Source organism: Calidris pugnax, unplaced genomic scaffold, assembly GCF_001431845.1.
Source record: "Calidris pugnax isolate Ruff unplaced genomic scaffold, ASM143184v1 scaffold806, whole genome shotgun sequence".
In the NCBI taxonomy this organism is placed as follows: domain Eukaryota; kingdom Metazoa; phylum Chordata; class Aves; order Charadriiformes; family Scolopacidae; genus Calidris; species Calidris pugnax.
Window position 1 is genome coordinate 272,543 of NW_015092240.1, and position 14,215 is coordinate 286,757.

A 14,215-nucleotide genomic window follows, 5' to 3' on the forward strand; every position below is an offset into this window, starting at 1 on the left:
ATGTCTCTGCCAGCCTCTGCGTTGGTATTGATTTCTCAGTTTACATGCATAGAAGCAGAATAACAACAGAGTATATTGTCCCTGCACGCCAGCTTTTAAAAATACAGAAAGAGAGGTTTTTCCCTTCCTTTCAGAGCTGGTGAGCATTCATAAAATGCCCCAGGTGAGAATGCATCCCCTTGTCTCTTCTCCTGTTTGGATGCTTTTGAGAGAGCAAGGCTTGCTCTTTGTTGCTCAGCTGGGCAGAGCACAAAGGGCTGTATCCCACATCCCTGCCACAATATCATTTGTTCACTGCACTCCGTGCCTGGAGCAGTTGGAAGCACTTCTGATTCAAGCAGCCCAGCATCTCCAATCTGAGAAGCTGTGAGATGCACTCCACTGGGTACCCGCAAATTAACGGTGCCCAGTCCTTCCTACGGGCTGCTATCGCATCCCTCGTGAAACATCACTCACCTCTTGGGAACCAAGAGCAGCCTCTTGGGTGTGTTAGCACAAATCTGGCTGATTTGACCCCTACTCATCTCTGAATACTTTAAATCCCTGAAAACATTTTTCTTTCGGAAAGCACTTTTCTTTCTTTAAAGCATCTTGTCATGTCCTCCAGTTCAGCCATTTAGGTCTTATGGGTCTTATTTTCAGATGGTTACAGTCCATTTCCCTAAATGTTATGTGGTCAAAAACATTTGCTTTAAAACAATTTTTTACCAGTACATTAAATTCTGCACAAAGGGAACTCAGGCTCTTGGAAGTGATTTAGCCTCGGTTATTCCTTCTGAAGACATTAAAAATAATAAATGAAGACATTGCAACCATAATAAATTTGAGAGAAAATGAAAAGCATTCAGAGATTTATATATACATATATATACACATACATATATACATATTTCAAGCATTTTTACAAAAGGAATAAAAAAAAGCTAGTGTCAGAGGGTTCTCTGCTGGTATCCTGTGAGAGAGCAAGTAAGTGTACATGTTGGAGGGATGGGCATGATGGAGGGAGTGGGGAAAATGGGAAAAAAACGGGTATTTCTGGGAGCCAGAGTTCCACCGCAAGAGCAAGACAGCTCCCCTCAAAACAGATTTTAATTTCAAAATGTCAAAAATTCAGGCATAATGAACATTTTCTCAAAAAATGAGGACTTTTTTTTTTTATTATTTAATGTTCTGAATATGACACTAATCCTAAGAAAAAACAATATGCACCCAGGTAAGACTATCAAAGGTGTTTACATATTTTTTAAGTTTCAGGTGTAACTGAAGATTCCTAACTTTGCAAGGACTGACTTTAAGACTTTTAACAACATTCTTTCAATATAACCACTTTGATGGATAATGTAATAGGTGAGTTTGGTGGTGTGTCCTTAATAGGCTTCTGGAACAGAATTTTAAACTTAGATTTTTATTTGTTATTATTTATTTACAATATACTTGCCTTTACTGAAGACTGCACCCAGAGGCCTCAAGTGAATTCATTACATAAGAAAGACTATTTTTAACATAAACCACCATCTCAATCTTCTTCCAATCTTATTGTTGCATTTCTCACTTACTTACCTCTTCTCAACAGTATTAATAAAGAATAATAACAGAATAATAGAATAGATTATAGACAAATTAATCTAGAGTAAAATCAGCCTTGTACCTAGACAGAAAGAAGTTGTGTCTTGTTTTATCTGCTTTAATTTTGGTGTCTTCATGCTGTTTCTCTTTACTTTACAGCATTACTTGAAATGTGTTACTGTGAATTATTTTTTGTGGTTTTAAACTTGAATAGATGGAGTTTGTTTCTTCCACCAGAAGCTTTTTTGTTGTTGGCTCATAACCAGCTCATTTTGCTGACATATCCATGATGAAACCATCATATCTTGATCCCATAAAGACAGTAACATAGGCAGTTTCTGGTTTTGGCTCCCAAGCATGGAAGTTTTCCCTCAGAAAAAGTTTGAAGCCTTAAGCATTACATATTTCTTGCGGTTGGTTTGGGTTTTTTCCCTCTTTTTTACTGTAATGTTCATTTGTGGCAATTTCATTCAGGTTAACAAAAGCAAAGCTTTTACCAGCAGAACTTTCTTAAGCTGAATTTTCATAATGCACTGGCTCCGGATAAATAAGGATTTTATTTTAATCTTATATAAGGTGGCTGCCTAGGAAACAGAAAATAATAAAAAGAACACAAGGGATTCTCAGGGTTTGCAGAAATGCTTGGGTTTTAAGTGTTCAGTGATGCAATCTAAGCACCTTTCTGACATCCTAAGCAAATGATTTATGGAAGACAGGGGAAGAAACTTATGGCAAAGCACAGAACACCCAGATCTGTAATTGTTTGTGTCTGCAGAATTCCTGCTTATTTGTTGCTGCATTGTTTCATCAAAATCATTTATTTTACGGTGATTTTAAATCATTATATCACATTTTTTTATTTTCAGTTTAAGTCTTTTCTACTATTTAAAGAAGACAATACTTCATAACATTTGCAAATGTTTACAATCAAGACAATTACAATTTCTCAAATCTAAATGTATTTAAGTATCAGATGTTGAAAATAGCTGACAACAGAGCAGATGTTCATCATGTGCAGTAGGACACCTAGAGTTAAGTTTTTCTTACATCATGGCAGATGGAAAATTTTAGATAACATTCAGTAGAGCCAGCTGAGGTGAAAGAAATCTTTTCTTGTGCATCTCTGAGAAATAATGGAATAGAATCAAATCCTTCTTCTGAAATAAGCTCTGTGATAGGACAGGAGGAAGAGAAGGCTTGGTGTCCTGGTTTGAGATAAAACAGAACCAATGAGGATTGACCAAAGGACTGACCAAAACAGTCCTTCAGAGAAAATAAGAGCTCAAATACTGTCATGTCAAATCCAGGACACCAGTTTCTATCATCGTTAATATGAAACAAATTAATAAAGAAAGAAACTCATTAGCTTTGTGTTACAAGTTATTGTCAAAGTAGAAGCTGGGGCTCTCCAAACTAAAGCTGGTTTTGTTTCCCCAGTACTTTTTACCTAAATGAGCAAAGTCTCATTAGAAGAGAAAGATCTGACCTAAAACTTACTAAAGTTACTGTGCATTTACCCAGTAATTTCCACTGGCTTCAAAAAATTTAACTTAGAACATATTTGGCTAAATTTGTAATTTGAAAGGGACAGAACATTAATCCTGGGATCTCTGGGTCACATATGAAGGTTTGAGGTCAGATTTAATTCCTGAAGTTCTTTGTTTGAAATTGCAGTCTAGTGCCTGCTTTTGGTAAATTGTCTTTACAAAGACTTTTTTTTTTTCCCCTTGTTTCATTCATTGTTAATTTGTTCCATCAGAAGTGATATAGAGTTTGCTTAGTCTCATTATTGAAGTTGGTGCTGTCTTAATAACCTTTCTCACAGTTCTTCCTCAGTCTTTTCCTTACAGTACAGAAAACAAATTTGCAAAGACAATGCCCCATTAATCAGATTGATTCTAAGTCATTAATGACTGTTAATTACAAAGCAAGAATAAACAAAAGTACTTTCTCAGCCATTTTGTTCCCTTCCAGACTTCTTTACAGCCTTTTTAAAATTAGATAATTTCTAACATAAATATGTTCTATCTCATCAGAAATATAACTTAATGCTATTATAATATAATATGATTTGAGATCAAAGTTCTTATAAAACAACAGCATGATTTTACTACGATAAACGGTATTACATTTCTTTTCTTCTGATTTTAATATGGCACAAGCTAGATGATTGTTCACTGAAACCCAAATTGTTATTCCAGTCAGAGTCCACTTGCCCTATATATCAAAACATTAAAACCTTTTAACTACTTGATGGAAAACGGCAACTTCCTTTCCCCTGTGCTTCCTGAAAGCAATAACATAAAATCTTTACTTCATAGCAATGTTTCATATCACAGTATTAGAAATCTGTCAAAGAAATAAGGACATGTAATTTTGATAATGGTAAAATTGGCAAGTAAGAGCATCCCCACATTCAGATATTATTGCTAAAGGAGGAAAGCAATAACTTCCTCACAAATTTCTTAGAGATCTGTCTATTTATTAGAGTCCCCATGGCAATAAAAACTCTAGGAAGGTTCACTGTCAAAATACTTACTAACTTCATTCGGTGTGTCAGGATGGGCTCAGAGGAAACTAAGTCCTTCTTTTAAGAAATGGATAACACAATTTGCATTAGTAGGTTTTTTCACTTGTCTTCATTCATGTGTCCACAGTCAAACTTCAAGTCAAAGATTAGAAATCTGTTATCAGTGAATTGAGCAGGAATGGTCCCCAGTCTTCACCAGTGATTTTTAATAGCACACTTTTCAATCTTTCCTTCCTTAGGAATAAGCAAGAAACAGTAGAGAACTTCGGATTGCAGCATGCTGCTGTCAATGGAACAGGTATTACTTAATGTTATGAAGTATTCATGCTTTTTAAAGTGATGGATAGCAAAGAAGTGGATGTTTAATGAGAGAGACCAAGTTTTCTGAAAAGTAAAATAGAAAATGCTATAGGCTCTTTCATCAACAAATGCAAAATATCATGCAAGGATTTAAAAAAAAAGTCTGTCTTTTTTATTTTAAAATCATAGAAAAGAAAGTTGACAGGACATATGATGTGGAAGGGAAAGAGTTATTGGCTGTTAGACGCAGATCACAGAGGGAGAGGGATGAAAGAAAAATTAAATGGAGAATTTTCCCTGATAGATTGGGTAGTTGTCTATGTTTTATATATGCACAAATAAATTGTGTAAGAAAAGAAGTGGTAGTCTGAATTGCACGTCCCTGTTAGAGTGATATGTTATCTTTTGTTTTAAAATACGGCTTACTCCTAGGGATATATTTCAAAGATAATTCAATCGAAGTTTATTTAATGTATGATGGCAACTGTAAATAGAGAAAAATAGGAACAGAGAAGAATAATTAAAGTATTTTGAAAAAAATGCAGAGTTCAAAATAAATAAATAAATAATGATAACCTTAGAGGGGCTGGATGGGAAACGGAGTGTGTGTGGTGTCTATTTAGCAGCACGTCTGTTGTGAGGACTGAACAGGAGGGAACTCCAATGCGTGGCAGTGAGACAGACAAATTGTGGGCAACAGGAACTGAATTTAATTGCAGTACAGGTAATTGAAACCACATTGATCAACATCATGTGACAGAAGAATGGGGAGCAGCTCCATGGAGGACAACACCTGGGTGTCTTTGCACTCTAAAGGGTGAGTCCAATGTTATTTTATACATTCCCATCCCAGTCTAAACTAAAAAGAGGGAGAAGTCGACGGGAAAGTAGAAGGAAAGTAGATGCCACAAGTGGCACCAGCAACTGTTTATAGAGACAATGATATATATTTGCATTAAAACAATCCCCAAGATATATCCTTTCTGGGCAGCATGAAAGAAAACATCTGTTGCAGAGAGCGCAGAGGCTTTCAGAAGATGTTCAATGTTTTATGCGCAATTTGGTCTTTTATGCATATTACGAGACTTTTATAGTGGTGCCTCACATAAACTGTGTCTCCCTTGTGGAAACTCACATTGGGGCAGGTTATTGGAAGCCAGTAGCCATTACAGTGGTAATTTGAGCTGGGACAGAGTAATGGCACCACATTATGAACCAATAATGGGATACTAATGTTTGTAGTACGCGCTTGCAGTGCATAATAATGAAGGGGAAGTATAAGTTTAAAATCCATCCTTAATTAGGTGGATGACTTTCTGATTCTGACAAACACTGAAACTTGCCCAGAACTTCAGTGTCGAGTCCCATAATTTGCAGTGTTTCTGCCTTGGGATGCACAAGTCCCTCCCAAGCCACATTTCAGGGCCTGTTTGCATTAGCTTTCACTGAATAAAGGCACCTGAGCCTCTGAGTAGCTTTTGAAATTCCTTAGACGTGCATACAGTTTTATCCCTGTAGTGCAAGTGATCTTATGCCATTTGGCAGCACCCACTGCCGTGGTGAACACATGCCACGATCTCAGCAGAATGAGAAAGGCAACAAAAAGGGGAAAATGCAGGCATTTTGGGAGCAGTTGGCTTACTTTCCATCCATGGGAGGAAACAAACACTGAGCTGATGAAAATTATTTCAGTGACTGTCCTCTAATGTTTCAGGTGGCAAAGGCTGTGATCCTGCCCTGCATGGGTCACGCTGGCTACAGCTCCCACCTTGCGTGGGGAGGGCAGCGATTAAACCAGCCTGTCCTGTCAGATCCAGTGGGAATGGCTCCCACCAGGAATGCCGTGGGGGCATTTCTTTTCACCTCCTGGAGGGCTTGTGTGCCATGCGTTAGTCATACGTGGGGGAGGAATTGGTAAAATAAGCAAACATATGGCGTGGTGCTTACACACTGGCCCAAATTGGCTGCTTGCTGCACGAGGGCATCAGTTGGAATTTATAGTCATGTACACGGAGAGAGACGTTGGGCTCCTCAAAGTTGAACTGCACAACCTCTTTTCTCATTTCTAGGTTTGTTGTTCTGTTTCAATAAACTTGCTTTTATTTAGGAGCTTTTTTTTGTTGTTAAGAGGAATGTTTAAGACTCCTGCCTGCGCCCTCAGGTTCAGCTGTACCAGCTTCATAGCCCATTAAGCTAAATGTCCCTGTGTTTTTCGCTGATTTTATAGATGTGGTGTAAGGGGTAGGGAACTCTGCTAAAGATCTAGGAGACACTTTGCAATCTGAAGTGCAGAGATACTGTATATGGAGTACGTTCATCAGTCCATGTCTTCAAACATCTGCGAGAGCTGACAGGCTGCTTGCCGGGCTCTCGGGGCACAAAGGAGATGGGAGTTAAGAGAGGCAGGAAACAGAGCAGCAGACAGAAAACTGCCCATTCGGCATTTAAATGATTATATTAGGAACATCTTCATTCAAAACATTATTTTAAGTCCTCCTGCTGAAGCCTTTGGGTCTTCCTAGAAATGAATGGGAACAGATTTAAAATGGTAATCTCTATGGGCCAAGAATTATTATATAAAGGATTTGTATTTTCCTATGAAGATGCATTCTCTTCCTCTCAGAGAACACATTAATAATCAATCCTTCCTCAGTTTGTTATTTACTGCCTTCTCACACGTCAGGTCAACCAATTCAATTTTCTAATGTCCAATCGTGATTTTAGGTCATTTAATTTAGGGCAATTAAGTAAGTTGCTAGAAATTCCAGCACATTCCAGGTCAATTCATTAAGTTTTATAATTCTTCTGAAGTTTAAATTTAACACTTTTCTGCTGAATTACAACTCTAATTAATTATCTTCCATGCTATGCATCAAAAAGACTCTTTTCCTATCTTAACCTGCTAATAAATGGCAGTATTTATGAAGAGGAATGTGCCAGAGAATGTGCCAGATTTTCATTTGCACTAAGGCTCTTCACAAGGAGTGACAGTAAAAGAGGCATAATAGGGGTGTAAGATGTTTTGTCTCCAGTTTTAAAGACCTCTCTCTACCGATATAATGGACAGTTATTTTGACAGTGTCTTAGTGATCCAAGATTTTGTGAAAGGCGAATGGGCAATGAATGACAAATGCTGGTTCTGGGACTTAGAACCCGTTATAGATACGCCATTTTTTGTTTGATACACTGTTCACATAATACAATAGAAAGAGATCTTTTTCTCAGTCTCCCTAGGGACATCTAGGGCCTAAATCTCTCCCTGTTGCTAAGACTTTTCAGAGGTTCATATTTTTCCTTCTACCAGATCCATTGTTTTTAAAAGCCAGTCTTAGCAGTTACATAAATTGAAGGGGAGAGAGGGTGCTTGTGGTGCAGAGAATGGGTTTTTTTTGTTTGTTTGTTTCTCTGACAAACAGGTATTTCCAGAAGCATGCTGACATTTCATCTTCTTCTGGACTCTTCTGGTCTATGTTTTATGGGTGATTGTTTCCAGTCCCCAGAGTTACAGCTTCATTCCTGTCCTGTATTAGTGTGTATTAGCACATAACCCTTTTGCCCTGGATGAAATTATTTTGAGCTGCTTCAAACACAAGGACGGGGAAATGAGCAGGGAGCAGAACTGTCCAAGCAGAACTTCTATTCCTTGACCTAAAAAATAAAGAAAAATTATAGGAAAGTGATTAATCAACGCCAATTGTGATATGACAGAGGCATTGTTGCTGCTCTTGCATTTTTGTCACTTTTTTTTTACTTTAGCATTCCAGTCCTATTTGTGCTTATTTTTCTTCCCAAGAATACATCTAGTTGAACAGCTCCTGTGTGCACAGACACTGTCAGTGACCGTGGGGGCTGCCTGGGGAGCAGCAGGGCAGGACCTGGCAGCCAGAGCTGGTCCCACCACCCCAGCCAGGGAGCAGCCCCAGCCCTGGCCAGTGTGCACCTCCCTGGGGTTGGGGCCAGACAGAGACCAGGATGTCACCCCCTGGGTGGGGGTTCATAAAGAGGCAGACTGGGCAACTTTGCTTACAATCCAGGCATCCCAGGCATTTTTTAAACTGTAACTCATCTGCTACCTAAGCCTCCAGGTATCTGTCCATCCATCATCACCTAACTACCCAGACACCTGCAAACTGAGTACACACCAAATGGTTACACCCCAGGGCTTGTACCCAGGAACAGTCCCCAGCTCATGCAGCAGAACATCTGGGCAGCCACATCTGCTGCCTCCCAGAACGTCTTTGTTGCTCCGGCTTTCTCCAAAAGCCTAATATTTTTTTAATGAGGCGAGGGACACACCTGTCATGCTGCCGGGAATGGCTCAGGTAGTGATGCTGGAGCTGAGCAGTCATTCCCCATCACAGATCCATGTCCGAAATGCAGGGCTGTTGCAATGGGATTGGTCAAAAGGCAGCTGGTGAAGAAGAAAGCTCTGTGAGCAGCTGGCTAAGGAGGGGAAGGGACAGTCTGTGCTGGCAGGAAAATATCAGTTCAGTGAAAGGGCGGAGTAATCAGAGAGAAAGTTTTCCGGGCTGCACAAGTTGGGCAAAACTCTTCATTTCCCCTCTATTGAATTTAGCTTCCTCCTGGAGGCATGTTTCTGCCCTCTGTGGCTTGCAAGGGAGAGGGAAGAAATTACAGTTTGTTTCCCATTCCACCCTCATCACCCACCTACTGAGCAGTCGCTGCTTATTTTCATGCCCTTGACTCCAGCCTGGAGCCCTCTCTCACGACCTCTCCCAAACATCACAGAGGTGCTGCTGGCTTCTCCTCGGCCAATCTGCTGACGATTCCCACCTCAGCTTAGGAACATCCCGCTCGCTGAGCACCCTGCACCTCCTTCTTCCCCCTCCAGGACCCTCCACTGGGGTGTAAGCCCTCTCCTCCTGCAGCTCCGTGCTGTGCAAGTCTAGGAGAAGCTGAGATCAGCTCATCCCCATCACCACCTGGGCTCTGCTCAGCGAGGTGTATCTCCAGGTGCCTCTCTGTCTATACAGGCATTGCTTAAGGCTCCTTCTCGGGGGCAGCACCTCGCTGAAGCTCAGGTGAGTGTCGCGTGGTTGGCACAAGTGGCTGAGTGATCTTCCGCTGCCCTCTCCGCACTTCCCAACAGCTCCATCTTATTTTTGTTCAAGGAGAGACAAAGTTGGCTGCCAGCCCAGATTTGCAGCTGGTGTCTCTGGAAGAAAGCTTACAGAGGGGAAAAAAAAAGAAAAACACAAACCAATAAACAAAATAACCCCGGTTCCATGCTGAATCCGCAGACTATGCAGTTGGCATCATTCAGCCATGTGAGACATTGGAGACTGAGGAGGAGGTTAAGGCTATAATGACTTTCTCCTGTGGTGGGGAGAGTAGCAGTAGTCACTTTCTCTCCTCCAGTGGTGTCCAATAAATAGAGAATCCCAGGTGGGAGCAATGCTTTTAGTTACATGGCTTTGCTGTGCTGTGCAGGAGTCAGAGCCTGGAAAAGGAGGAAGAAAAAGGGAATTTGCTGATGATGGCTTACAGAGAACACACTATGCCACTGCCAGAAAATGTCCCCACTGCCAGAAAATGTCTCCACTGCCAGAAAAATGTCCCCACTGCCAGAAATGAATAGCTCTCTCTTTCGACAAAATTTCAAGAAAAGCAGGTTGTTTTCCCACCTGGATTGCACACAAAAGAGCAGAGCACAGAAGGCACAGGAAGGGTGAGAACACACCTTTTCTACCACTCAGCATTGCACTCGGGTAACGTAAGCGCTGCTACAGTTAAAGGCAGTGATGGGCCAGCAAATTGTTTCAGAGAAGTGCCTTCCACAGAGGATGAGCAGCCCCTTTTCAGGGTTGTCTTTGAGGACTTTTGGGTGGAATGTCCTATGCAGTCAGTGAGCAGAAATATGCCCTCCACCCACCTACCCCAGTACTTCTGCCTGGGGGCCAGGGTTACTTGGAGAATTCAGCTGTGTGGCATTAAGCTGGAGAGACCCTGCCTTGAGTCTCTGGAAAGGTCATTCTCAGGTAGCTGAGCTTGCTCAATGTTCATTTTTTTAATCATTTAACTGGTCTTTCTGAGGAACATGATGCTCTTCCAGCTATCACTCTTCCATGAGGTAAGATCTCACGGCTACCATTGCTCTGCGCTGCCAGGACTTGAACAGATGGGATGCGTAAGGACTCAATTTTAAGGCATTAATCCTGCAATTGGATACCCCATTCGTACCTTCACCCAACCCTAGGGTTTTGCTTAAACATTAGGCTGCAGGACTGAGGCCTGTCAATAACCACCCTCATCCATTTAGGAGCTTTGCTGCATAGTGACACATGACAAAACTTCTCAGCTATCTCACATGAACCAGAATGTTCAGTACAGGAATAGGTTGTACATAAGTGCTTTTTTTCCTCTATTTTGCATTTGCACGATATGATTTTTAAGTTAGTTGATCGCACAGTTGATGAGCAAACAATAGAGCAAAATAATTCGATAAGTTTTAAAAAAATGAAAGTGTCAAAGAAAAAGATAGGTAATTAGGAAAATTTAGTGCAGAAAAGCATGGTCTACACACGATTTGATTTAACTTGCAAGGAGTTTCATTGATTTAAAACCAAAAGAATATGAAGAGATTGTGATCTTACCCCACACTGTGATAAAATTTAAACAGAACCATGCTAAGGAATACTAACAGAAATTACAGAGAACAACCGATCTCTTTGCATTTATGTTACGTTCATTTCAACAGCCCCAGTTCCTGTTTTGTCATTTTCAATTGTCTTGGAAAGGAGACAAGTCTGTAACTGTAAAGCACTAACCATGCATCTCATGTAAAATAAATAAAAAAATGAGTCATGATAGGCATTCCAGGATATTAAGTAAATCAGCACATGCTTACTGCATCAATAATCATTCTCACTGAATATCCTTGGGTGACTGAGGCACCAGCAGGGAGGACGAAAAAGCAATAACAGATCTTCAGAACTGGGAGGAAGCATCAACCAGATAATTGCATAACGTGTACTGCTTAAAACCCTGGTATCTTACCAGCTGAACATAATCCTTTAATAGTTACAGTAAAAACAAGATATGATAATTCTGGACATGGGTTCTGCATAATATGGCAGTTTTGCTGAGAGCTTCTGAAGTCAAGATCATGAAGGGATGTGGCACACATCCAAAAACATAATTCCTGGGAGTAGCATATTGCACTTCCACCATGGTTAAGGCACTATCTGTGAAATTGCATCTGTGTTCTCTAAAGTGGGGTATTTATGGTGTTTGGGAGATGTGGCCCATGATGGCTGCTACGAAGTCAAGCACGATCTCATCCCCTGAGCACCAGTTAGGAACTATTCAATAATCTGGGAGCCCCAGCCCACAGCATGTCCATCCACAGACAGGTAATCATGTAGGGAGGATGAATTTAAAGTATCTAAATATCTCATTGCTCCCTAGGTCCTTGGAGACAGCAGAAACCCACTCAAATTACTCTCAAAGCCACAGAGAAGCTTTTTGTCCTGTTTTGACATGATTTCCCTCTCTTCCCTCCATGACAGCTTCACTGTGTGTAAACTTACAGAGGGACACGGAAGCCTTTGGAAAACTTCTGTGGATTTTCAGGAACACTGACGTACAGCTAATTTATTGAAAGCTTGTATGCGTAAGAGTTCCTCTCATTTCTCTACCCCACAGAGCAGCACCATTGCTTGCCTCCTGCTGAGATGCCTATCACAGGCAATTGCTGTTTACCACAGTATGAGAATGAGACAGACTCACAAGAAGTATTAAAACATAGCTCTTGTCAGACAAACTTGATTATTCCTTTCAGTCAGCACTACGGAATCAGTGTATGAAGGGAATGGGCCACTATAATAATTCCCAATTTCCATTTCAAGAAAGCTTACTTGTAAAATTAATTCAAATTGACTGGGAGTGGAAGTAGAAAGCTGCAGTTAGAGCTGATTGACAAGTCCTGTTGAGATGAGGGGAAGGGCATTGGGATCACTGCAGAGATAACATAAGTTTTTCAGAGACAGAAAAGAAAAAAAGAGTATGTGCCCAAGTCTCAGTAAATGCCACAGGGAATTAGGAAACTCTCACCTGTGTGCCTTTGAAAATCTCGTATGTTTTATTTCCTATCTTTGCTAATTATCTAAGATAAAGTGGGATGTTCACGAAATTCAGGTTTTAAAAAAAGAAAAGACTCATGAGTAATTAGTAACATAGAGAAGGTAAAATGTGACTGAACTTTTGAAGAAAGCGGTCTAGTTAGAAATAATTGAAAATCTGTGCTGTGCATTTCCAGATGGCTGAAGTAACCAGGAGAAAGAGATGTTAAAAAAAAAATAAATAAAAAACCCAAGAAAAGTGACATAAGCTTGCAGCATAAAGAGGCAGTAAGAAAGAGCACGCAATAATGAATTCTAGATAGGGAAACACCCGATCACAGTGCAGGAAGGCAATAACCTTTTTTTTTCTACCTCTGCCCTTCCATTACTGATGAAAACTAGAATATGTGCATTTGCAGGTATCTCTTTCCCAAAAGAGCATTGAATGTTGGAAGAAGTTCAAGGAGAGTAACAACACAGGTCTGAAAAGACAGACACACACTTTCCAGGGAAGTTCCAGGTAATTATTCACATAAATTTCGTGGCTAATCACTAAAATAGAAGCCAAGCCTACTTTCTCTTCAGGGATCAAGGGGGCACAGCTTAATTTTTCCACGAGGACATTCAGGACAAGCATCGTAAAACCTGTGAAAGAGCAACTGTTTATTTTCCCAAAGACTAGGCTTAGTTCTGACAAATGGTGAAACCAAACTTTCCATTGGGAAAGGGCACGCAAGGACTCCCCTTCCCTCCCTGTCCAGAGATGGAAGCACCACATGCCGTGTCCTGGAGGGGCTGGGGCTTCTAACCCACTGGGATGCCTCCAAATCCACAGTGGCAACAGAGGACTATTTTTAACCCTATCTTCTTTAAGCTCATTTTTCGACTGTCTGGCAGGTGTTCAATCACTCAGCAGTCATCTCAACTGTTAATGTCAGAAGCTCACTAATATAATTTAAACCAAGGATAAGTATAAATCAGAACAATTCAGGGCCAAAGTGTCAGTGATTGTTTTGTGCTGCATTGAATCTAATCCCACCTTCAACAGAAAAATGACACCACATGAAACACACAATTCACCAAAATAGGCAGAGAAACAGGAAAAAAAGCTTTTTAGGGTCATTGATTGATGGTTTCTACACTTCATCCTAGGCCAAACTAGCAATCCAATAGAGATGAGAAATATTCCATCAGGTGTTTCCCGCTATCAAAATTCACATTTACTAGGTACAATATACATTTATGAAGAAAACAATCTTTCAGAAATTTATCATGAGGAATCTAAGCTTTGGGTATATTATGAATTAATCAATGTTAAATTAATGAATTGCATGCATGTTAAGCAGATAGTAGATCAAGTTATAGTATTTCAGCATTAAATGTTGCTTTGGAATCTGGAAAGATTATTTATTGCCTATTTGTGACCTCCCTTTTATGTTAATTTAATTTACTTGTTACTCGTCCTCATCTGTTCTGGGGTGACTTCTTGCTAAAAATTACACTGCATTGTAATTGAAAACCTTAGCATGCTTAATACTAGAACTTCATCTAATATGTGTATGCAAGATTATACGATCTAAGATCTTGGAACTAATCCCATCAAGCTATTTCTACATTCCTATTTTCTGTACGTAAGGGAACATAAAGTAACACTGTGAAGAAATATAGGAATTTTAAAAAGTAATGCAACACAAAGACACAGAAATTCCCACTACCTCCATCTGGTCCATTATAGTTT